This window comes from Neofelis nebulosa, chromosome 16 (genome assembly GCF_028018385.1).
Source record: "Neofelis nebulosa isolate mNeoNeb1 chromosome 16, mNeoNeb1.pri, whole genome shotgun sequence".
Classification (NCBI taxonomy): Eukaryota; Metazoa; Chordata; class Mammalia; order Carnivora; family Felidae; genus Neofelis; species Neofelis nebulosa.
Window position 1 is genome coordinate 58,651,444 of NC_080797.1, and position 23,116 is coordinate 58,674,559.

The 23,116-nt window shown below is 48.6% G+C and overlaps 1 protein-coding gene and 1 long non-coding RNA gene across 11 annotated transcripts in view; one reads left to right on the forward strand and one right to left on the reverse strand.

Annotated features, from left to right (window-relative positions):
• MYO1D (myosin ID) overlaps positions 1-23,116 on the forward strand; it is a 377,669-nt gene that overhangs the window by 342,564 nt on the left and 11,989 nt on the right. The gene's annotated exons all lie outside the window — the stretch shown is intronic.
• The window catches only part of LOC131498584 (uncharacterized), a 39,214-nt gene that overhangs the window by 10,175 nt on the left and 5,923 nt on the right, over positions 1-23,116 (reverse strand). For 3 of the 8 annotated variants that reach the window (XR_009255481.1, XR_009255480.1, XR_009255477.1), the window contains exons 2-3: positions 22,516-22,614; positions 7,193-10,337 (exon numbers count right to left, since the gene is read on the reverse strand). This is a non-coding gene — a long non-coding RNA (uncharacterized LOC131498584). Of the gene's footprint in view, positions 1-7,192; positions 10,338-14,016; positions 14,190-22,515; positions 22,615-23,116 lie in introns of all 8 variants that reach the window. The other 5 variants (XR_009255484.1, XR_009255482.1, XR_009255478.1 and 2 more) reach the window with 5 other exon arrangements.

The following is a 23,116-nucleotide window of genomic DNA, read 5'->3' on the forward strand; positions in this document are numbered from 1 at the left end:
CTTTCCACATTCTCCCTGAGAAAAGGGATCTTCACCTTGTTTACATCTACATTCATATAACCTTGCTCATAGATGTTCTTTTTAAAAATGATACAAAGCTATAAAAACTGTGTGTGTGTGTTTTCCAGATTATGAAAGTAATTGCTCCATGTTCATGGGTAAATTTTGGAAAACAAAAAAATCTAAAGAAAAAATTTAAATCACCAATAATGTTGTCATGCAAAAATAACTACACTCTTACTTTATTTTTTAAATTGTTTTTAATGTTTATTTTTGAGAGAGAGACAGAGACAGAGCATGAGCAGGGGAGGGGCAGAGAGAGAGGGAGACACAGAATCCAAAGCAGGCTCCAGGCTCTGAGCTGTCAGCACAGAGCCCGACACGGGGCTCGAACTCACAAACCACAAGATCATGACCTGAGCCAAAGTCAGCCACTTAACTGACTGAGCCGCCTAGACACCCCTGCACTCTTATTTTAATATCTATGAAGTTTTGGAAAGTTACATGACTCGAGTAATTTCCCATTAACACAAAAGTTTGTGCAAATATTTAAAATTGTTTATAAAATGTGTTTTCTGGGGGCGCCTGGGTGGCTCAGTCGGTTGAGCATCTGACTTTGGCTCAGGTCATGATCTCACGGCTTGTGGCTTCAAGCTCCACATCAGGCTCTGTGCTAAAGCTCAAAGCCTGGAGCCTGCTTCAGATTCTGGGTTTCCCTCTCTCTCTGCCTCCCTTCCCTGTTCATGCTCTGTGTTTTCTGGGCATTTTGGAAGTTTCCAAATTTTTTATTATAATATGTGCAGGATATTATATTAATTATATTATATTATATTATATTATATTATATTATATTATATTATATTATATTTATTATATTGTGAGCATCCTATAGTAAGTATCTGTTGACATTGCAGATTATTTCCTTAACATAAACTTCAACTAGGGAAGGATCTTAGAGGAAAGAGTGTGCTAACAAACAGAAAAGCAAGTGTGAAATCCAGCAGGGGACAGAGCGCCTGGTGCATGAAGGAACTGAAAATAGTTGAGCCAGCTGGGCAGAGAGTGACAAGCCCATAACTGGAGAGGTAAGCAGGGCCCAGAGATACTGGAAGGAGTTCAGACCCCTTCCTGAGGCCAGTGAGAAACAGAAGGAGGGTTTCAGGCAAGAGATCAGATTTGTAACTCACATATTCATGTTTTAGTAAGATCCTTCTGGTTGCAGCTTGAAGAGGGGCTGGGAGTCAGGGAGAGCAGAGAGGAAGCTGTTACAGGAATTTTGGTGAGATGCGGTGCAAGTCTGGGTAGGTGGCAGTAGGGATTAAGGGAGGAAAGGTGGTTCTGGAAGAGATTTAGAAGGTAAAAATCTACAGGATTGCTGCAGAAAGAAAGAAAGAAGGTGGAGTCAAGGAGCATCTGGAGGCATCAGGCTTGAGCAGTTGGGCGGGTGATTGCACAGTAACCCCGACAGCCTCCTACCCAAGAGGAGGTGTCCAGAAGCCAGCTCAGTCCAAGGTTTGGGATTCTAACAGGCTACAGGTATAGACTTGGGAGTTATCAGCATATAGGAACTCCCTAAGGACATGGAAGGGAGGGAGAGGGAAGAGGAGACATGAGGAATGGTTTAAGAGTAGGAACACAAGAACATACTGCACTGTGGAAGCCACATGAGAGCGTGTTCTACAGCTGCCCCGTCAGGTGCTTCAGGGAGGTCAGGGAACAAGACCAAAGGCAGAAAGCCAACTATTGAATGAATTCGTTGACTTGGAAAACCCAGGGAAGCAAAGTGTAATAGTGGAGGCTGGCTTCTTAAAGAGGCTATCGCTCATTCATTTTGCAACCACCACACAAGATAATCTTGGTGGAGATAAAGGTAAATAGAATTGTTTTACCCCTAATAATGGGGGTGGAGGGCCTCAGCTCTGCTGTGGCAAAATGGACATACCAGTCTCCATATACGCTTAGGACCTACAGAGAAATTTTAGTGACAAAGGCACCCTGGTGGCTCAGTCAGTTGAGCATCCAACTCTTGATCTCAGTTCGGGTCTTGGTCTCAGGGTTGTGAGCTCAAGCCCCACACTGGGCTCTGCATTGGGCCTGAAGCCTATTTAAAAAAAAAAAAAAGAGAGAAAGAAAGAAAGAGAGAGAGAGAGAAAAGAGAAGAGAAAAGAAAAGAAGAGAAAAGAGAAGAGAAGAGAAGAGGTTCCTGGGTGGCTCAGTCAGTTAAGCATCTGTCCAACTCTTGATTTCAGGTCAGGTCATGATCTCATGGTTTCATGAGTTTGAGCCCCACGTCAGGCTCTGCACACTGACCTCATGAGGCCTGCTTGGGATTCTCCCTCTCTCCCCCTGTGTCTCTGCCCTTCCCCCACTCACACTCTCTCTGTCTCAAAAATAAACTTTAAAAAAGACCAAAAAAAATTTTTTTGTGTGACACTAGCCACCTAATAATGGTTGTCCTCAACTTTTAATATTCTCCCATCTATGCTTCTTAAAGTAACCCAAGTATCCCACTCTAGGCACCCCTTTTAAGGCCATGGGTCATCATAAGATGTTGGCTCTACACTCTTTCATTTGCTGTGAGCAATCTCTTAATTCCTAAATTCCTGTCACTTCGTGGTCACAATTAACAGCAAATAGAAACTTCGTAGTAGCTCAGGAGAAGGCAGAATGTACCTGGTTGATCAATAAAAGAGAGATGGAGGTCAGAAAACCATTCACATTTGTCTCTGATACTTGCTCCAGACAGCTGTCTTCTCAGCACTTAGACTGGAAGTTGTCCGTGCGGTTCTCAGTGGCCATATTGAAGGCAGGGATGGTGCAGTGCGGGACCTCCAGAATGTTCTCCTCCTGGAGGAGCACAACGGATTGGATCCCACTCCACACCAGTTGGGCTCTTTGCTAATGGCAGTCTGCAGCTGGGCAGCAAGGTAACCACGGACAGCAAGTATAAGCTTCAAGTGCAGTCACCTCTAAGTACCGTTTTGTGGTTCCTGATCCTACTGTAGAGACACGAATTTTCCCTGTTCGGTAAGCAAACCAGAAGAAATATAATATCTGGTGCTTAATACTCCAGAAGCTTAAGCGTTGTCCCAGTCACTCTCTTGCACGTTTCAGCGTTACCGTCTGTGTATATTTTGAATTCACTCCCCTGTGCTGATCGTGCTTGTCAGGTATTAAAATAATCTGGTCAAACCCTCACTGAATGCTTCTGCTGGCATGCATCATAATGCATGCACATGGCCTTTTTGTTTGATTAATACCCAAGGATGTTAGTGCTGAGCCAGGTTTAGAAAATTGAGGATTAATATCTCTAAATGCTGAGCTGATCCCCCCCCCCTTTTTTTTTTCCAGGAAAACAATGACCTTTGTAGAATCTTTTTCCAACAACATTCTTACTTGCCCTTCATCGGGGTTTATGTAGTATCGCCAAGTAAGCCCACTATATAAATCAGAACTCTTTCAGATGATGTGACCAGTTGAAACCCGAAATTGAATATCCTGGAAGGAACTGGGAGGTGAAGGACCCTGGGGGTTTAAGCACTAGAACTAAGGACTTGCTTGCTGTCAAGATCCTTTTTCTTCCCCTAACCTGACTCCCCAGTCTCTGTGTGTTGGCCTCATTCTGTCCTACCACAGGCTGCTTCTACACAGGGGAACTGTCGGCCACAGGCCACTCCAGGCTTGCATTATGCCAGCATAGCAACCTAAAGGAAAGGGGAAAGCTTGCCTCATTCAAATATATGAATCCTCCAAAGAAAATCTGTGAGTGGCCCACATTGGATCACGTGCCCTCCACCCTGGCTCCAGCACTGAGGCCAGGGAGTAGGGTCCAGATCACGTGCCCTGAGGCCAGGGAGCGAGGCGCTGTGACGGGCGGCTGCGCCCATGGTTGGAGTAGGGGTGCGTCAGTTCTCCAAAGGGAAAGAAGACAGCACCGAAAGAAGGGGGCAGACCAACCCCCATGTGGACTATGCTCAATATCAAGATGTTCTTTTCTCTTGAACGATAGCTCTAATTATTGTCCCAGAGTGTCCTGATGAGTCACAAGGAAATTATGATATTCTTGGAACTACACTAACCATCTATCATTTTTCTACCCTCCTCAGTGTAAGTTTCTTAATATTTCCTTATGCTATACATTGTAACATATGTTAAGACCACAGTTAATGTTTTAAAAGTGCTTTCAGGGCACCCCCTGGCTCAGTGGATCGTGTGACTCTCGGTCTCGAGGTTGTGAGTTCAAGCCCCACGTTGGGCGTAGAGATTATGAAAAAATAAAATCAAATAAATAGACGGCTTTTGTATTCATTATCTCATTTAGCTCTTTTAACAACCTGAGCCATTTGTTATTGTAGTAAACCCATTTTACAGATGGCTAGAAAGACTTAAAGCAGTTCTGTGACTCTTCAAGACCACAGATAGAGTATAAATGGGGGCTCGGTGAATACAGATCCTCTGGGTTCTTTGCTACTTCCTCTTGGTGTCAGCACCTGAGACACCTGTCACCTGTGTTTTCATTTGGGTTGTCTGTTTCTTCCCGGAGAACAGAGACCTGTGCCATCCACTTTTCCTGCAAACCCTCACGAACCTCCAGTGCTGTGGATACTGTGAATGTTCACTAGGTGATGCTGACCAGTAATGAATTAGGAATTCCAGACGCTATTGTTGAAATGTAGGTACATCGGAGAGCTCTTGACATTGTGGAGCCAGCATGCAGTGAGAAGGCTGCTTGGTTCCCCAAGCTTGCTGATGTGACAGAAGATGGCATAGGACCTGTTCTATAGTCAGGAGCCTTGTCTCTGGAGAGCCTTCTTGGAATGGTGCCACAACTACAGACAGGGCATTCTTCTCTCAACCCGGGGGATTTCTCACCCCCTGTGCCCCTTCTGTATCTTCCCTCACAAGGACCACAGAAACACCTCAGCATCCCAAACCCAAAATCATTCCTTAAGCTAAAGGCACCTACCTCCCACCTTTAAAATGCAGCAGGAGCCCAAAGTTGCCCCTCAACCAAAAGGCAGCACCCCCTCCCACCACACTGTCCTGGCCACGTTCACACAGTGCGCTCCGCAATGTCCCCATATTCCTCTTTTTCAAGTAAATCCCATTTCCAAGGTTATAACACTTATCCCTACAAAAGAGTTTCAAGATAGAAAGAAAACTCATCAGGCATTCCTTTATCCCTGTATTCTCCTTGACAGAGCATCTTCTTAGAACTGCAAAAGAAGTCCTTCTCTTTTCCTTTTTCTTGGGGGGGGTGGGGGGCGGCGGTGCTCCCTCTGTCCAGGCTGCTTGCTCCTCTAAAGTGAGTCCCTGCCTTCTGCTTCCCACTCTTGTCTCCACTGTGTGTCCATGATGCCTTCTGGGAGCACCGCCCCACCCCCACCCCTGACTCCGCGATTGCTTCATGATTCTTTTTCTCAGTTCACAGCGACCTGTTCCAATTTACTATGAATTCCTCTCAGAAACGACCTAACACTGCAAAGCTGGATGAGAGCAGTTGCTGATTCAAATCCAGGAGAGGGGTATGTGCGTATGTGCACATGTGTGTGCGTGCGTGTGCGTGCGAATGTGTGCAGAATTTTGATGCTGGCTCTACATAGTGAATATGATAATAGGAAATGATTGTCCCTCTCTCTTACTGGTCCCAGCATACGATGCCTGTGGGAACTGAATCAGAAGCTTCATCAAGTGGCACATCTAAACTGTATCTTAAGTTTCTCATTGCTGCTATAAGACGTGACCACAGACTTCGTGACTTAAACAACAGAAATTGTTTTGTCACCTTTCTGAAGGCCAGCAGTCGAAAGTCGTTATCACTGAAATGATTTTGACCTCAGATCAGAGTGTCCGCAGGACAGAGCTCCCTCCAGAGTCCCTAGGGGAGAATCCATTCCAAGCTTCCTCCAGCTGCTGGGGGCTGCCGGCATCCCTTGGCTCGTGGCCACATCGCTCCCATCTCTGCCTCCGCAATCACGTGGCCTTCTCTCTTCTGTCCGTGTCAGATCTCCCTCTGCCTCTCTTACAAGGACATTTGCAATGGCATTTAGGGCACACCTGGATCATCCTGGATAACTTCCCCATCTCAAGAGCCTTATGTAATCACACCTGCAGTGTCCTGTTTTACAGTGTGAGGTAACATTCTCAGGTTCCAGGGAATCGGATGTGGATACCTTTTGCGGGGCCGCTACTCAGCCTGCCATACCACCCATCCCCATCATTTCCAGACACGTGTCCCCAAGTTTTTTATATGGGCCAGCTCCTCTCCCTTTTGATTTCCTTAATCTGAGGGGACCAGCTTCTTAGCACATGTCACCCAGACACTCTCTGCCACCTGCGGTAGCAACAGGGTCCTTGGTATCCTGCTTCTCCTCCAGTCAGGCGAGCCCTTCTTCCCCACAAACATCGGCCGGGGCCGGGGCAGGAGAGGTATAAGCCTTAAGCGGGGTAGATCCCGCCCAGGCCAGTGCTGTTGCCACAAGAATCAGGTTGTTTCGCATCTGCTTAGCCTCGACTGCTGTGCAAAATGTCTTGCCTCTGCCTTCCTGTCAATATTTCTAGACCGTAAAGTCACCGAGGACAGAAGGCGGACCCTCGGCTTATATTCCATGGTGCCCGGCAGTGTCCCCAGCAGGCTGGACACTCCGTGACGTTTGCCTCCTTGCGCACGGCCCTCGGATGTCCGCACGTCCCCTCCCTTCCGGTCCTCTTGCCAGGACCCGGGGCTGCTTTGGTAGCACCAGGCCCGGCTTCAGATGCCATTGGGGCCACTCCGAAGCCCTGTGTGTGCGGGGACCCCGTCCCTCTGGCCGTTGTTGCCGCCCAGCGTTGAATTTGCCGAGCTGCGGTTAGAAGAGGGCTGTGCCGCCGTGGTACACGCTGTGTGCGCTCCCACCTCCAAACGCCTCGCGGCAGTGAGGGCTGGGGAACGTCATCTCGCACAAAGTAGTTGTGGAGAAGCTGGCAGTGCTGCTGAAGGTAACCGCCGATAACCGTGGCTCGTGCGTTCGTTCCTGTCTGCCTAAAGCACACGGTTGGGCGGGGAGAAGGGACGCGAGTGGAGACCGTATGTAACTGAAAACTTCCTCCACTGTAAGAAGGACTCTCTTGAGAGAACTCTCTCCTAGTTGGAAACCTATGCTGTCTCCTTGTCAAGAATAACCGCACCTTAAAAACAAGGGTCAAAACTTACCAGCCCACAAAAAAGAAGGCTTCATGAGGAAGGATGGCCAGGATACAGATGTCACTAGCTGTTTTCAGGTTATCCAGCCACGATTTTCACTTCTCGTTTATGTGTCAGACACGGCGTCACGTTTTTGTCCGTACCTGCACAATTGAAGATTTTTGTCAAACTCAGAACTGACAAAGGACTTGACTTGAATAGATGCCGTGATAAAATAGAAAGCTTATTACAGAAGTGATTTGAAGAACAAAGAATTCGACACAGTCTAAAAAATACATGGTGGGGGGGGGGGGGAAAGGAGGAGGGAGTTCTTGGTGAGCCTGGAACATTATTCAGCACATATTTGCCAGGCACCTGCTGTATGCCAGGCCGGACGCTGGGCTGGGAAGTGGGGGTGCAACTGTGGACAAGACCTGAGCCCACCCAGGAGTTTAGAGTCTAGTGGGGAGACTGGAGGAATAAACAGGCCTGTTTGTAAGAAAAATATTACAGTCCGAGGTGTTAAGTGCATCAAAGAGAGAGTTAACCCTGTCTTAGAGGATCGGGAGAGGCTCCCCAAGGGATGCTGATGTTGAGAATCAAATGAGAAATAGCGTTGGTCCGGAAAAAGAACCCAGAGTCTTCCAGGTGGGAACAGAATGTGCAAAACTCCTAAAGGCAAAAGCATCGTGGTGGATGGGTGTGTGGGCTGAGCCAAGAGACTGATGGCTGAATGAGCCAGAGAAAGGCAGGTAAGCACCTGTTGGGGAGAAAAGCTGTTAAGGGGGAGCAGGAGGAAGCCTGCAGCCAATCCGGTCCAGCTTTCCCCTCAGCAGAGTGACCCAGCCTCTGGTACATGGTAGCTATTGTCACTGAGGTAGGCGCTCCTGGCAGGCCAGCTACCTGCCTCACCCTTCCTCCTTTCTTCCTGAGACCAGGAGACAGCAGCCCCTCACTCAAAGCACAAAACTGAGAGGAGGGTCTTCAGGAAGCTGTCAGGACCTGAGTGTTCTGGGGCTGAGAAGTTTGGGTCCTGAGAATAGAAAGAAATCTTCCTTTCTAGCAGGATTCTGGCCCCATCCCCAGCCTGGAGCAGGCTCTCAGATGCACAGCTGTGATGTTGCACCTCAAAATCCAGGGGGGAAAGTCTTGAGATCCCCCGGGAAAAAAAAAAAAAAAAAAAGAAAGAAATTTTAGAAATCACCTGACAAGAAATGTCAAGTAATATTGACTAGAAATCAAACCACAGCAGCTGCTTTCCACAGCTGCATGCCATGTGGTGACCGTGTCTGAACAAACTAAATGAGTCTAAAAATAACCAGGAATGTAAAATTCTTGAGGAGCTGGGTTTCTGAATGAGATAGCCACAGAAATGAGGGAGAGAGGGAGGGAGATTTGTCTTTGGGCCATTGGATCAGTGATCAGAGGTGTATCACCCCAGGAGCCGAGGACATAACACCGGGAACTTGCAGTTTCCCACTCGAACAAATTGCGTGAACCTCATTGTACCCATTTTACAGATGGAGGAAAAAACACGTTGACGTCTGAGCTCTTTCAGACTAAGAGTTCCTCTTCTCAGCTGTAATCCAGGTCCAGGTGACTTCCTAAGGAAAACAAAAGTCATGAAATACAGAAGTAAGTCACTTCTTCGTGGTTTCCATCATAGTCTGAGCCCGTTAGGGTGGAGGTGTTTATGACACTTTCCTAAGAAACCCCTTTTTTTTTTAGTTGTGAAATTGAGACTGGGACTTTCTCCCCAGTAGAAGAAAAAGTTGATGTCAGAAGGAAGCATGCTCCACCAAGACAAAAGCAAAAGGATGCTTTTATCATTATTATTATTATTATTATTATTATTATTATGGGGAATTTTAAAAATATACCCATTTAGTACCCCCATCCCCAAACAATAGATATACTTTCCCATGCATAGAAAAGCACCAGCAGACTTTTTTTATGGCCTTTTTCCAGTAAGGAAACGGGTTTATACCCAATTGTAGCAGCCCTGTAGTAAGCATAATAGTGCTTAGGCTGCAGGCGCTGTGCTAAGAAAGCTCTTTGCCATGGCTCATGACTCTTTGATCTTCACAAAATCTGGATGAGGGCGATACGACTGTGATCCCCATTCCATGACCAAGGAAGCGTGTGTTTGGAGAGGTGTAGAAATTTGCCCAGGGCACACTGCCTGGCAGTGTGGACGCTCAGTTGCCCAGTTCCGTTGTCACAGAGGCTGAATGGGCTGGTTTTTTAGAGACTCCTCAGTTTCCTGTGGAGAGTTTTTCTGCGTTTGATTTGCATTTATCTCGCCCTTTCGTTATTGGTGAGACCCGGTGCTTCCTTTTCCTCCCAGAGACTGGATGAATGGGTGCCGAATCGGAGAGCAGAAGCCCGGGTGAGGGTTTCGCTTTCACCACTCACCACCTCAGTGATCGTGCACAATTCACCATCCCCCTGCACCCAGTTCCTTGTCTGTAAAATGAAGTTGCAAGAGTATAACAGGGGTCCACCCCTGTGCTCACCCCCTCTCTCCCCTGCGGTCCTGCCTGCTCTTTCCCTTCCTTCTCTTCCGGGCCATCCTTCTCACATGCAGCGGGTGGGCAGGGGACGTGGTGTGAGGGCCGGCTGTTGTCCAGGAGGCTCGGGGGACCCCGAGAGAGTGAGGACATCAAGCGGCGTGATGTTGCTCAGTGGAACGCACAGGTGAAGCCGGACCCCCTCAGCCGCAAAGCATAAATCGGACTTGGCTTTAGGAGCTCTGCACCCCTGCTCGGGTTTCTCCTGGGTCTCCCTATCCTTAGCATCCTCACACTGCCCCTTAGCCTCACACCGACTTTGTACCGGGTCGTCCCGTCCTCCCCTGTCCCTCCCCCTCTCGGCCTCACATCTTGCTCCGTGCCCCATTCCCTTGGGAGTCTGCTGTCAGTTTGGGAAACGGGGTCTCACCTGCAGGTATGTTCTCAGATGTCCCTTCCAAACCCCGTAGTGCTTTAACTCATCTTCACATCAGACATTTGAAAGGCCTCCAGGAAATGAGGGTAGTTTGGGACAGAACTCCTTCCTTCTGGTTTCCAATGGGAAACCAAAAGATCCATAGGTCTGGTGGTTTCTGCTCACCATTAGGGGACAAAATCACGCCTTCCATGTGGGATGGGAGTCAAGACAAAAAGTGGGTGATGCCCTGTGAAGATAATGTATTTGATACTATTTAAAATTTTTTTTAATGTTTTATTTATTTTTGAAAGAGAGAGAGAGAGAAAGAGCATGAGCGGGGGAGGGGCAAAGAGAGAGGGAGACACGGAGTCTGAAGCAGGCTCCAGGCTCCGAGCTGTCCGCCCAGAGCCCGACGCAGGGCTTGAACCCACAAACAGCGAGATCATGATCTGAGCTGAAGTCAGACGCTTAACCGACTGAAACACCCAGGAGCCCCAGATACCACTTTTAATTAACATGTCCTTTAACCACAGAACATAAAATTATTTGTTCATGGAGGATATGTACCTTTTATTAGACATGAATATGTGGACTATTTCAGGGAAACCGGGATTTATTTCATCGAGGGTCACTGGTTAGGGTTCTGTGGACAAAGAAGTCCTCACCACCCATATCTCTGCAAATTCACGTTTCCCCAAATCATTTTAAATTTTTGGCCACTCATTTCACTACTTATGATGTATATTTAAGTATTCCTTCAAGCTCTGCCTCCCAAACATAGAAGCGGCTTCTGTGAGGCATTGAAAATTCCTCTTTCACTTCCTCAGACTCCTTCTCAGTTTGTTCTTGATTGTGTGGGAATTCGTGGGCCTTTATCACACAGAGTCAGCCTCTAAAGGAAAACTGCTTTAATGTCACTGTCATAACGCTCATTCCAGACTACAGAAATGCTGTATATCGCTTGGGCCTTGTCCCTATTTTAGGTGTGTTTCCAAGGAGTAGGTTGGTTGTCATGGTTTAGAAGAACTTTGCTGTCAGGATCCAGTAATACCAGAGGGAGGCACAGGCCATCTGTCCCTCAGGGAGAGGTCTTCAGGAAATAAATAGCCTCTGGCCAGAATGTTTGAGATGTTTCTGTGCTTAAAGTACAACTCAAGGTCAGATCATTTCTCAAGGCCCACTTCTAGAATTCTGAGCTTCCAGAATTGAGGTTTGGTCTTTTAGGTCAACGTGTAGAAAGGTAGTGTGTTGTCTGTAGGCTTTCCCCAGTCATACTGGTCAGGAAATGCTGGACAAAGGGGCTAATTCCCTGCCCCCGTGTTCTTAGCTTCTTCGTCCTTCTGTCCCCTGTTCCACCTCCATCATTCCACCTGCAAGGAAGACGAACGTCGCCTTGCCAGTCATCTTTGAATACAGGAAGGTTAGAGTTCTGGAATGCAGGCATAAGAGCAGTTCTCATTAGTTTGATTTTAAGTTTATTTATTTTGAGAGAGAGAACGCATGTGCTCGTGCACGAGTGTGAGGGGAAGTGGGGAGAGAGGTAGAGACAGAATCTTAAGCAGGCTCCGCACCGTCAGCGCACAGCCCGATGCGGGGCTCATCTCACGAATTGGGAGATCATAACCTGAGCCAAAATCAAGAGTCGGATGCTTAACGGACCGAGCCTCCCATGCACCCCCACATTTATTGCTTTTATTCAGTTTTTCTGTCGGTGGCTATGGCAAGGCCTGGTTGAGAATCCTTCCTTACCCTGGGATCCCAGAGTGACTTCCAAGATTAGCACAGAACACAGAGGACTCTTGGAATGGACACAGCACCTGTCTAGCCAGACAGAGCCAGTTCTGTTGGTCAGGAAATGGCGCTCCGGTCAGATTCGGTGTGCTCTCATCCCTGGGAATGCCACAGTCCTGGCCACGGCAGCTGAGAGCAGAGCTGCTGGGAGCCAGCTCCTGCCAACCCACGCCTGTTATTCATCAACATGCCTCTTTAATATCTTACAAAGTGTGATGCTCCAGACCCAGGCAAGATGTGTCATAAAGGGGAGACTTCGCCTGGTGGATAAAAAGGCATGTGTTCCTGCCCACGTTTTTGCTATTCGCTGAGTTTTCAGAAACTTCCCAACCACACCCCTTGGTCTTTGTTTGAGTTCAAAGGGAGGCATCTGTGCTAACAGGATGTTTCTGGGCTCAGTCCCTATTGCATTCGGGAGGCTGACCTTGGGAAGTCCTCTCTAGAGACTTCATTTGAGCCCAGTGCCCAGGCCATCCCCCTCGGCTAGTGTCCCATCATGGGCTCAGCAGTTACAGAGATGGTGAGTTTCTGCCCTCAAAGGGTAGTTTCACAAGTCTCTCCCTGTTCGTGCAGAAATACAGTCTGAGAGATAATAGCATGAGGTTGGGCTCCAAGTACCAAAAAAGAAAAAAAAAAAAACCAAAAAACAGACTGATTTTCTGGAGCAGGAATCTGAGCAGGAAAATTGTCATGTGTGGCAAACGGCTGCAGGATGATTCTTGCAGCCTCAGTCTTCAGGGTTTCTACTAATCCTATTTCACATGTCTGCAGGGGTAGCCCTTTCTCCCCCCCCCCTCCCCCTTTTAAGCATTTCTGACCAATATATATGCCTGGTGTAAAGGAGAAAAACGAAAGAGCCTGCAATTCGCCCAGATACCCCATTTCTTAGTGTTCTTGCCTTAAACCAATCACACCCTGTTAGCTGACCCAAATCCATATCCCCATTCCCTTTCAGCCACCCAGTGAGCTCAGTGTGCCAGCAGATGAGCTAAGCCCCAAATCATCACCTTCTCTAGAAAGACAAACAAATAAAAACAGCCGGAAGGGGGGAGGGTGGATGGGGGGGGGGGGGGTGCATAAATGATGCATTAAACTACAGTCTGGAAGGAGCTGGCGCTGCCGGACCTCCTCGGTGGGCGTGCGTGTGTGTGAGCACACATTTTCCACCCGCAGCACCCCCGCCCCAGGCCGGCAGCGGCGGCGGCCTGTCAATGTCAGAGGGAATCGCTAATGCGCGCGTCGCCATGGCGACCAGGGGAGCGGCGGAGCTAAAAGCAGCAGCCTCTGCGGGCCCGCCTCCCCCGCCGCAGCCCACCCTGGGCTCTGCGGCTTCTCTTTGTCTCGCTCGCCGCCTGCGCCCCCACCTCCGTCCCAACCCCCTCCTCCTTCCCCCTCCGCCTCGCCTTTGTCGCCTTGCCCCCCACCCTCCCGCTGCAGGTATGGGGGTGGGGGGAGGGGGCCGGGGGGAACTGGGCCGGTCCACACGCGCCCCTTTGCTAATCTTGGAAACCTTAATGTCTCACTTGAAACCAGTCTTTTCAAAAGGGGATCAGGAGAACAGGAGCTGGTCTTTCTCACCTGGACGCCCATCCATGGCTCCTTGTCCCTGTGGCCGTGGCCCTCCCTCTCTGGCCACCGGAGCACAGGACAGACAAAGGAGGTCAGGTGCTGCCCACTTTGCCCCCCACCCCAGTGACTCGGACCTGAAAGTCCTGCAAACTCACTGCATCTGGGCCTCAGCTCATCCACTACGAGTTCCTCATCTAGGTGAGGTTGCTGCCCCCAGATCAGGACGTCCAGGGCTTGGGCTCTTTGGGTTGGCAGCGTGTACCAAAATGTGCTGTGCTGCTGTTAGCATTCAGGGTCACCTGGTAATTAAGGGTGCTGAGGCCACGGTAATGACTCCCAACCCATAAACCCTTCTGTTCTCCACCTGTGTCCTGGGGCAACAGAGCAGCTCTAGTGGAGGGCACAGCTTAACATGTCAGATTGTCTTATGTTCTAGCTGATGCCCTCTTCTTTACAAGAAAAAGTGATAATCATACAAAAAACATTTGTGATACAGCGTGGTCTAAAGAAACAGCTTCTAGATACTAGCTGTATCTATCCAACACATAAGTAGGCATTCGGTTTACCTGTAGGCATTGAAACGACCTTTTCCATGTTCTGAAAGTCACACTCAGCATTTAAGTGATGAAACACTGATTAACAGCCCAAAGCCGGGACCACTCTTGTCATGGCCCTGAGTCAGTGGCTCTCTAGTATCCTCTGGTTTCCTCAGCATACCATGGCCCCATTGCCATCATTCCTACATCAGAAATAAAAGGCATTCTTGAGGATGGGTATGGCTGAGATTTCAGCTTTAAAGTCACCCGCTGATAAATAAATGAATTTATCCTATATAGTCACACAGAAAGTTGTCTGGACCACTGATGGCAAAGTGGAAGTGCAGGTGCCTGTAGGGAGGGGGCCAAGAGGCCAGAGGACAGGGTAGACGGCGAACTTGCTTTCCCTACATATACCCTCGTACCTGTGGGTGTTAGACCATGTGCATTTATTATTCACTTTTTAAAACAACGCATGATATTAAAATTTAACATCACTTCCTCAAGAATGCATTTCCTCATTTCCCCCAGAGTAGATCTATGTGATTCCATAGCACCCTGTACTGTTTATGTTCAGTGCTTTTCCCAGAATCCTGGCTAAATGGAAATGAGTGTGTAAGTCATGTTTATGTAAGTCTCCACACCAAACTGTAAGCTTGTGGGGGGGCGGGGGGGCAGAAGCAAGACCTGTCTTACACACCACTGGGTCTTCAGGGGCTGGCACGCAGTCAGCACTTAGTATGTACCTGTTGAATACAGAGGTGAAGAGAAGTGGATGGGAGGGTACTGACAGAGTGATGGGGCCAGGGGGTTGGCAGGGTGCTTATCTCTACGGCCCTCCTCCAAGCTTAGTGACCTTTCAAAATTTTTTTATTTTTTTAATGTTTATTCTTGAGAGAGACAGAGCATGATGAGAGGGGCAGAGAGAGGGGGAGACACAGAATCCGAAGTAGGCTCCAGGCCCTGAGCTGTCAGCACAGAACCTGACGCGGGACTCAAACTCACGAACCATGAGATCGTGACCTGAGCCGAAGTTGGATGCCTGACCAACTGAGCCACCCAGGCGCCCTGCTTTGTGACCTCTCAGAGGCTCAACCCCTCCTGTATCAAATAGCTCTATAACATACTTGCTCCAAATAATTCTTGTGTAATTGAAATGCATCACAAGGAACTTGATGAATCAGTTAAACTGTATATAAAGGGAACCCTGTCATTTGCCAAAGCAGTTCCCAAGCAGCTGATTGGAGCAGTTGTCTGAGGCAGGTCAGGGCCAGCTCTTCTTCCAGTCATTCTGGAAGCTCTGGTGATCTGCAGTACGGTGTGGCTCAGGAAGCCACCTGGGCTTAACAGCACCAACCTCCGGGGGCTACACACACACCAAATGAGTCAGTCTGTAGGAGTGGAGCCTGACCACTATCAGGGCCCTGTTTTGCAAGTGCTTCTCTAGTCATGGTGCACAGTCAAGGTTAGGAATCATTGCTCTGTGGGCTTCTCAGAGGAAGTGGGGACACTTTGCTCACCAAACCCAGAGATTCTATTTCGGCCAATAAGCTGATGCCAATACACTTTACCCTGGACAAAGAGATTATTTGCTTTAGCCCACTTCAGGTTGTTTCAGTCCTGCTTGTGGAACCTCTCCCTCTCTTTGCCTTAAAAAGCCTGTGGGTCCCCTTCTGCGATAGTCATTTAAAACAAATATGTAACTATCTATCCAGGGCACGAACCATTTTTCAGACTTGCCCGGGCAGCAGTGACCTAAATATTGCTCAGGGTGTCTGACTTCCAGCCCCAGAGGAAGAGTGCATGTGGTTTGCTTGTTTTCATGCTAATGAAGTTGAGCCAGTAATGCAAGGTCCCCATCGGGATGGCTGAATCATTTGATGCTATGAAATCGTTCTTTAGACAGAAAGCAGTGGTATAGGGTTATTATGGAATTGTTCATTTTTCAGCAGAATCACTCGGGCACTCACGCAATCTAATTTGTTGTGCCATTTTTAATTGTCAGGAGATAAACACTGGAGGAACGTTGGTAGGAATGCCTCAGCCCATTGTACCAGCCAGAGTAGATCTTTGGAAAGTGTGACTAACCCATTTGTGAGCCAACAGGGGTAGAGGTGGATTGTTCTGTCCTCTCTCCCAGGTGACCCCGCAGGCAGTAAATAAGGCCACTAAGGCTGTACACACACAGTACACACACTGTACACACACTGCCCACCAAGATATTAGATGCAACTGACTTTCAACTAGAGGTGTGCCTACGCTCGAGGTCAAGGCAAATTTGGCTAGCAGCCACCTGGGGGCACTTCCCGTTGAACTCTCTTAGGAGACTGGGAGGCAGGGAAATCAAGGTTAGTCTTGGGCTCTTTAGTTAGTGGTCGTGGAGAGAACTGGAACTCTTCATGGCAGGCAGGAAAAGCTCAGATGTGGCTTAAGAGAGCCCACATTCCCATTTCCAGCCAGCATGCTCCAGCCTGGATCCATACAACCCATTTCTGGGAACTTAAAAAGTAAGAGAGCAGTCGCATAGACTTGAGACCCCATGGGGCTTTTGATGTGTCTTCCAGCAACAGCATGGTGAGTGGTTTCTGTGATGTGGGATTCCTGAACAAGAAGGACTGGACCACCGCCACTGGTTCCTCTCTCATTACAGGGCCAGAAATAGATGCCCCATCCCAGGAAAAGGGAAATAAGGCTGCATGGAATGTTTCATCTGTTGGAATATTGTTCTGTGCTGCCTGACAAGATTACTGAGTTCTCAGTTCTATAGCAGTGGCGTTGAGTAAGAGTCTGAAAATTGATGCATTATGTACTCGCTTAAAATAGCAAATGCAGAATAGAAAAACCAGAGCTGCTAAGAAGTGTGCGGAACATATTGATAGAAAGGCCTGCTTCGCCTCTGTTATTACCAGCATGAAAGGGTGTATCGGAGCAGGGGGCAGATTTTCCATCAAAAGCATTCGTGTGGTGAAGGCTTCTGTACCGCAGTGAGACGAAGGTACATTTTTTAGCTAACATAACTGCATGCAAACCCTTCTGTTCTCAAACAGGTGGTAGAAAGTGGGCAGTTTGTTTCTTTTCATCTCAGGGTTCTGGAGTTGGTTTATGAGATGGTTGCTTCTGTTTTAAACTCTTTGAATTCCCCTCAGAACAAAAATCCCCAGTGTCTTGCTGCCTAATCAAATATGCTTCGCTGTGGGTTAGAGTTGCCTGGATGGGCAGCAAAATTTAGTAAGAGTGAGGTGGAAAATGTATAAAAAGAACTGTGTCATCATCATTTGTCAGCTTAAATGGGATTTTTTTAAGTACCCAAGAACAAGTTGAAAGGACCTTCTGGGATCACAAGCCTCTCGCCAGCATGGCCCTAGAAGGTGGCAGAGTTGTTTGGTGAAGGGCTGTCCTTGATCAAGCGAAGAGGCCTTGAGACGCAAGGGCTCCTTTGGCCTCACGTCAGTTGTTGAACCAACCTCCTAAACGCGAGAACCTCCTTCACTGACGCACTTCACTCCATTAACAGACGTTCATGGAGCATGTACTCAGCACCAGGCTCTGTGCTAGCCACTCTGCCTGGATTTTCTCCACCTCTCACCAAAGCCCTTGGGGAGAGAGGGCATTGCTCCCTGTTAATTAACTACCCCCATGGAGGAAACTGAGCTTCAAAGGAGCAGGTGATGGGCCCGGGCCAGACAGCTGAGCTCAAACCCCAGACCAGCTAATTCCAAAGGGCAGGTTCCCTCCACTGTGCCCCATGGTCTCTTCCCTTGATTAAGCAGCATTCCTAGAAATACAAAGAACCTAGAGGTCCCCAGGCCCCGGGTCTGCCCTGCCGCTGCCACCACTATCTGGAATGGCCGACTCTCAGGTGTGGTATAGTCAGTTCCACAAGACTGCTGGGTGTCCGAGGGAAATCACTTTTTCCAGGCTCGGCGAGCAGCAGTTGGATGTGGTAACGGCCCCTAAACGGGGACTTGAACTAACCATTGAGTAAAACATAATTTGCCGATTGTCATGGGACACTGACCAGTTTCCAAATTCCTGTAGGGCACCACAGTTTTAGAGAATGTGACCTTCTGTTTGCAAAGCCAAGATTTCTTTTCATTTTTCTCTTTGTTATTTCCTTTATAATGTGTACTATCGCTCCTAGAAATACTGCTTTAAAAGTTTGGGTACTTTCAGATAAAGATTGCTGGAAGGAATGGTGGGGAACGTGTAAAAAAAAAAAAAGAAAAAACGGTAACATTTAACAGGGAATTTGAAATACTAAGGGGCTCGGAATGGGGGAGAATGGCAGCCAGGTTGCAGAAGGCACAGTTGCTCAGACAGGCTGCTTTGCTTGCCACGGTTAACAGTACATTTCCAAATTCTAGGCTTATTTGCCTAATAGAACACAGCACCACAATCATATTGTAATAGCATGCGTGAACAAAGTAGGTTTTGTGAAACAGTTGTGATACATGACCTGCCTTACCGGCTCATGTGTTTCTCTTAAGAAAAGGAGAGCAATGAGTTGTGTACCCCTGAGTCGACATCATACATCATGTGTAGTGAAACCCTTTGGATGATTTTCCAGAGGAAGTTCAACTCCACACTGGCCAAAACCAAACTCATTCTCTCTCTTCCCTCACCCAAGCTGAAGAGCTAGGAACATTGGCAGACTCCCTTTCCCCACCTACATTAGTCAGTCACCAGATTCTTACCCTGATGCATCTCAGACTTAACTCAGCTTTGCCCTCTTACTGACCACAGTCCTTACTCCCTTGATTGGCAGTTTCCTAACTGGTCTTCCAGCCTGAAAATGCCCACATCAATCTCTCATCCACATACCTGCTTCCTCTCTATCAATTTTACAGATTAGCTTTTTATTAAGCACCTACTGTATGCCAGCCACTCTTTCAAGCACAGGGGATATGGAGAAGGTTCCACTCCCATGAAGTTTACTTTTGGGAAGGGGGTGGGAGCCATAGGAAGACAGACAGTGAGCAAGCCAATCAAACAAGTCAGTTTCAGATCATGGTATGTGCACAGAAGAAGACAAAGTATTATCTATCTTCCCTTCCTGAGATCCCTTAAGGATGTCCCCATTGCCTACAAATTTAAGCCTCAACTCCTTGCTCGTCTTCCACCCCAGCCTATCTGGCTGGCCTCGGCTCTCACCACCCTCTCCCAAACACACTTCAATCCTGAACTCCAGTCCCATGCTTGCCATTTTCTGCACACTCTCTAAATTTCACTTTTAGGTCAAGCTTCAGGGTCATCTCTAAGTCCTCCTCACCCTCCGAGGGGCAGTTCATTGCCTCCTGTCTATAGGGTTCTAGAGATCTCTGTGGGCTGGGGAAGCCCAGGTAGGCCTCAGGAAGGAGGCACAATGAGAGCAAGGGGGATGTTATCAAAGGAAGGAGAGACACTGACTATGCTGGGCGAGCCCACTGGGCTCACTGGGAGCCTGTCGTCATGGAGAGAGCCCAGTTTGTTCAGACAGTGTATCTGCCTAGCAGAGCCATGGGCCACACAGCCCAAGAGGCTGCCCCTCTTGACAAAAGCCTCCACATCTGCCTGGTGGTGGGCACTTCCCTCCACTCTGAGCTTCCTGAACGCACTCTAGACCTCATGGTGCCAGCCCAAGCACCTTATAGAGTAGCTGTTTAAGTCTGCCTCCCTCCAGGGGCTGGAGCTCCTTCAGAATGGAGCTGTTTTATTATTGATCTTGCAGCCCAGAGCCTTAGACACAGATGTTTGATGTAGAACGTGCTTCAAGACAATGCTGACAAATTCCTGAGCCTGTGAATAAACGTTTTTTGTAAGTTCAATTATTTTGAGAGAGAGAGTGAGTGGGGGAGGGGCGGAGAGAGAAGAAGAGAGAGAACCCAAGCAGGCTCCGCACTGTCAGCACAAGAGCCCGATGCAGGGCTTGAACCACAAACCATGAGATCCTGACCTGAGCCAAAATCAAGAGTCAGACGCTTAACCGAGCCACCTAGGAGCCCCTGGATTTTTCTTGGTTCCTAACACTGTTCAAAAATGCCATCCTTTGGGGCGTATGAGTGGCTCAGTCGGTTAAGCATCCGACTTCTGCTCAGGTCATGATCTCACGGTGTGGGAGTTCGAGCCCCGCGTCGGGCTCTGTGCTGACAGCTCAGAGCCTGGAGCCTGCTTCGGATTCTGTGTCCTCCTCCGTTCGTACTCGATCTCTGTCTCTCAAAAGTAAATAAACATTAAAAAATATTTTAAAAAATGCCATCCTTAAAAAATAAAGAAATAAAAAAAAAGAGGGGCACCTGGATGGCTCAGTCAGTTGAGCATCCAACTTCAGCTCAGGTCAGGATCTCACAGTTTGTGAGTTTGAGCCCCGCGTCAGCCTCACTGCTGTCAGCCTGTCAGCACAGAACCCGCTTCAGATCCTCTGTCCCCCTCTCTCTGCCCCTCCCGCTGTATTGTACCAAAAATAAATATTTTTTAATGCTATCCTATAAGTCCCAACCCAGTGAAAATAACTAATCTTATGTATACATTCTTTTCACGACTCTCTTTTAGTATGTACGCCCCCAGTGTGTAACCCCCCTCAGTGCTCAGTTCTCAGAGCGGGGACTGCGATCCTGTTAGCCCCTCTGTAGAGCGGCCCAGGGCCACACGCAAACAGAAACCCAAATGCCTCTTAATGATGGGGAGTTGAATAGGAAATATAGGATGGTGTTCCTGACAAGCCACTAACGCGCATCTGTTCAGAAGAAGATGTGGGTCCTGGTGCGTGTTCAGTCCAGTTGTATTTAGCACCTTCATTAATGATGTGAGGAGAAAATAAACACCAGTGTTCACAGATGGTGCTAACTTTGGCAGTGCTGTTAACAGAAGTGTCAAGATAGGAGAAGTAGAGATGTAAGCAGGAAACAGCAAAGATGTTAAAAAAAAAAAAAAAAAAAAAAAAAAACTCTCAAACAGATATTTTTTTGGTAAAATAAAGCCCCTTAGAGCACAAGCACAAGACGAGAAGTTGAAGGGGGAGAGAGGGAGAGAGGAAGGGGGAGGTGGAAGAGAGAGGCAGGAAAGTGGAGCTTTCACACAGATGTCCCCCAAAGGCTCCAGAGCCTCCAGAGGCACCGTCCTCTTGTCAGAGGTGATGCCACATGGCCTGGGTGTCCCCCTGACCCAGCCTGAGCTATAGCTGTGTTCACAGCCGCGGGCCCATTTGTTTTGTGGTAGGCTTTTTGTTTGGTTTGGCGGTGTTGTGTTTTGTTACTTCTGTTTGTTGTTCTTCCCTCGTATATTTGAGGGAGCTGAGAGTATGGTTTTGTTCTTACAGTTCGGTTTTCAGAGGCTTCATTATCCCTCGCGTAAAGCACCAATTTGGGCATTTTGGGAGGGACAGAGGAACGCAGCCTTTAAAGAAAGAGTCCAGATTCCAAATGTATAAATAAAGCAGAATGCAGCATCCTCCCCACCTTGGTCTCCGACGGCGGGAGGGGGAGACAAATCACAGAGCGAGTGGCGGTCCCCGGCATGCGGAGGCCGGGCCCTGCCCCACCTCGCCAGGGCACGGCTGCCCACACCCAGGGGACAGCAACCTGCCGGCGTCCTCCTCAGGGACGCCAAATGGAAAGTCAAGACACCAACACGCACCAGGGAATAGTCAAAACCGTGCACAAACTCTCCAAGCGCCGGGACAGAGCCCCCATTCTTTGGCAGCCTGGAATCAGCCAGGCCTGGCAACGTCAACCGCCTTCGGGCCAGGGGCCGAAGAAGGAAATGCCCAGAAAGAGAAACACACAAGTGGTAAAAGGGGGTCGCGGTCGTAGGCAAGAAAGTCCAAACCTCGGCGTCCTCACAGCGGATGACAAATGCTTTCGAATCTGACTCACGAGCACCAAGGATTAAGGAACCCCACGCCACGGAGCTGGTGGCCGGCACGAGAGCCAGAGGAGCGCCTCCGTGTGGGACTGAACAGATGGGGGCTCAGTGGACCCCCTGGGCCTAGGGGTGGGTGGCCTCAGCACTTTGCACTGCGGGGAATCCTTGACCTTGACAGCTTCTCTGTCCCCGTCTACAGCACGGGCATGATCTCAACGCCTCGTACGGTTTGGAGAAGCATTGAAAGAGGCACTGCGGATGGCAAAATGTTTAATACACTGCCTCGTACGTGGCAGGTTCTCGATGAACGCGTGATTTTCAGCCTCCGCTCCCCCAATTCAAGACCGTTTTACGACCGCACAAGGCATGCTGCTACGTAATACCAGCCTTAGTCACCACATGTGTGTTTACGTATTTTTGTTTCCGGAACCCATCAGTCCACATGTTTGCCATCCTACCATGTGTTTTTATTTCCCTGAGCACTTCCTTAGCAGAGGGACAGGAGCGCCTACCATGGGAAAGCTTGGATTCACCAAGCGAGGCCATGATTCACTTTGCAAAGGGATCCTTCTCCAAAGAGCATCCCCGTGAGCATGCCTGGTGCCTCTTAGTAGGCCTCTCCACGTAAACAGACCCTTGCTCAGAGTGAGGTGCCAGGGGCCCGTGTGCCCGAAAGCCTAACGGACTCACCTCTCAGCAACATTGCTTTGAAGATGCACCAGGCTGGCCTCGGGTCTTCCGGTTGGTGTCGTATGTCACAGTGAATCCCCGCGACTTTCTCAGTCATGTCTTTAAAAAAAAAAAAAAATTATTTCTCTAGACTTTTATGCCACTCCTATTTTGTATTAGACGCTGCGCTAGGAGCTCTCAATGGGGCGATGAAAAACACTTCTGCTGTGCTCAGAGCACGTAGTAAAGAGGCAGAGTAGCTAACAAAGTCCAATGACTATTTTAGTGGCAGGATGCACAGAGCTTAAGGCTTGGACTCTAGCCTCGTTGCCTGGGTTCAAATTCTGGCTGTGCCGTGTGACCTTGGCATGTACTTAGCCTCTTCAGGCCTTATTTCCTCTTCCGAAAATGGAACTTACCACATGCTCTCACGAGGATCTCACAAACCGGTATTTGCGAGGCACATACCATATGCTTTTCTGCTATCGTTCTATTATTATTATCCAGGCACGCCTTGCTTCATGGTGTGTCCCTTTGCTGTGCTTCACAGATCAAAGATCGAGAAGTGTAATCCGAATTCTCGGAGGGGTGCCTGGGTGGCTCAGTCGGTTGAGGGTCCGAC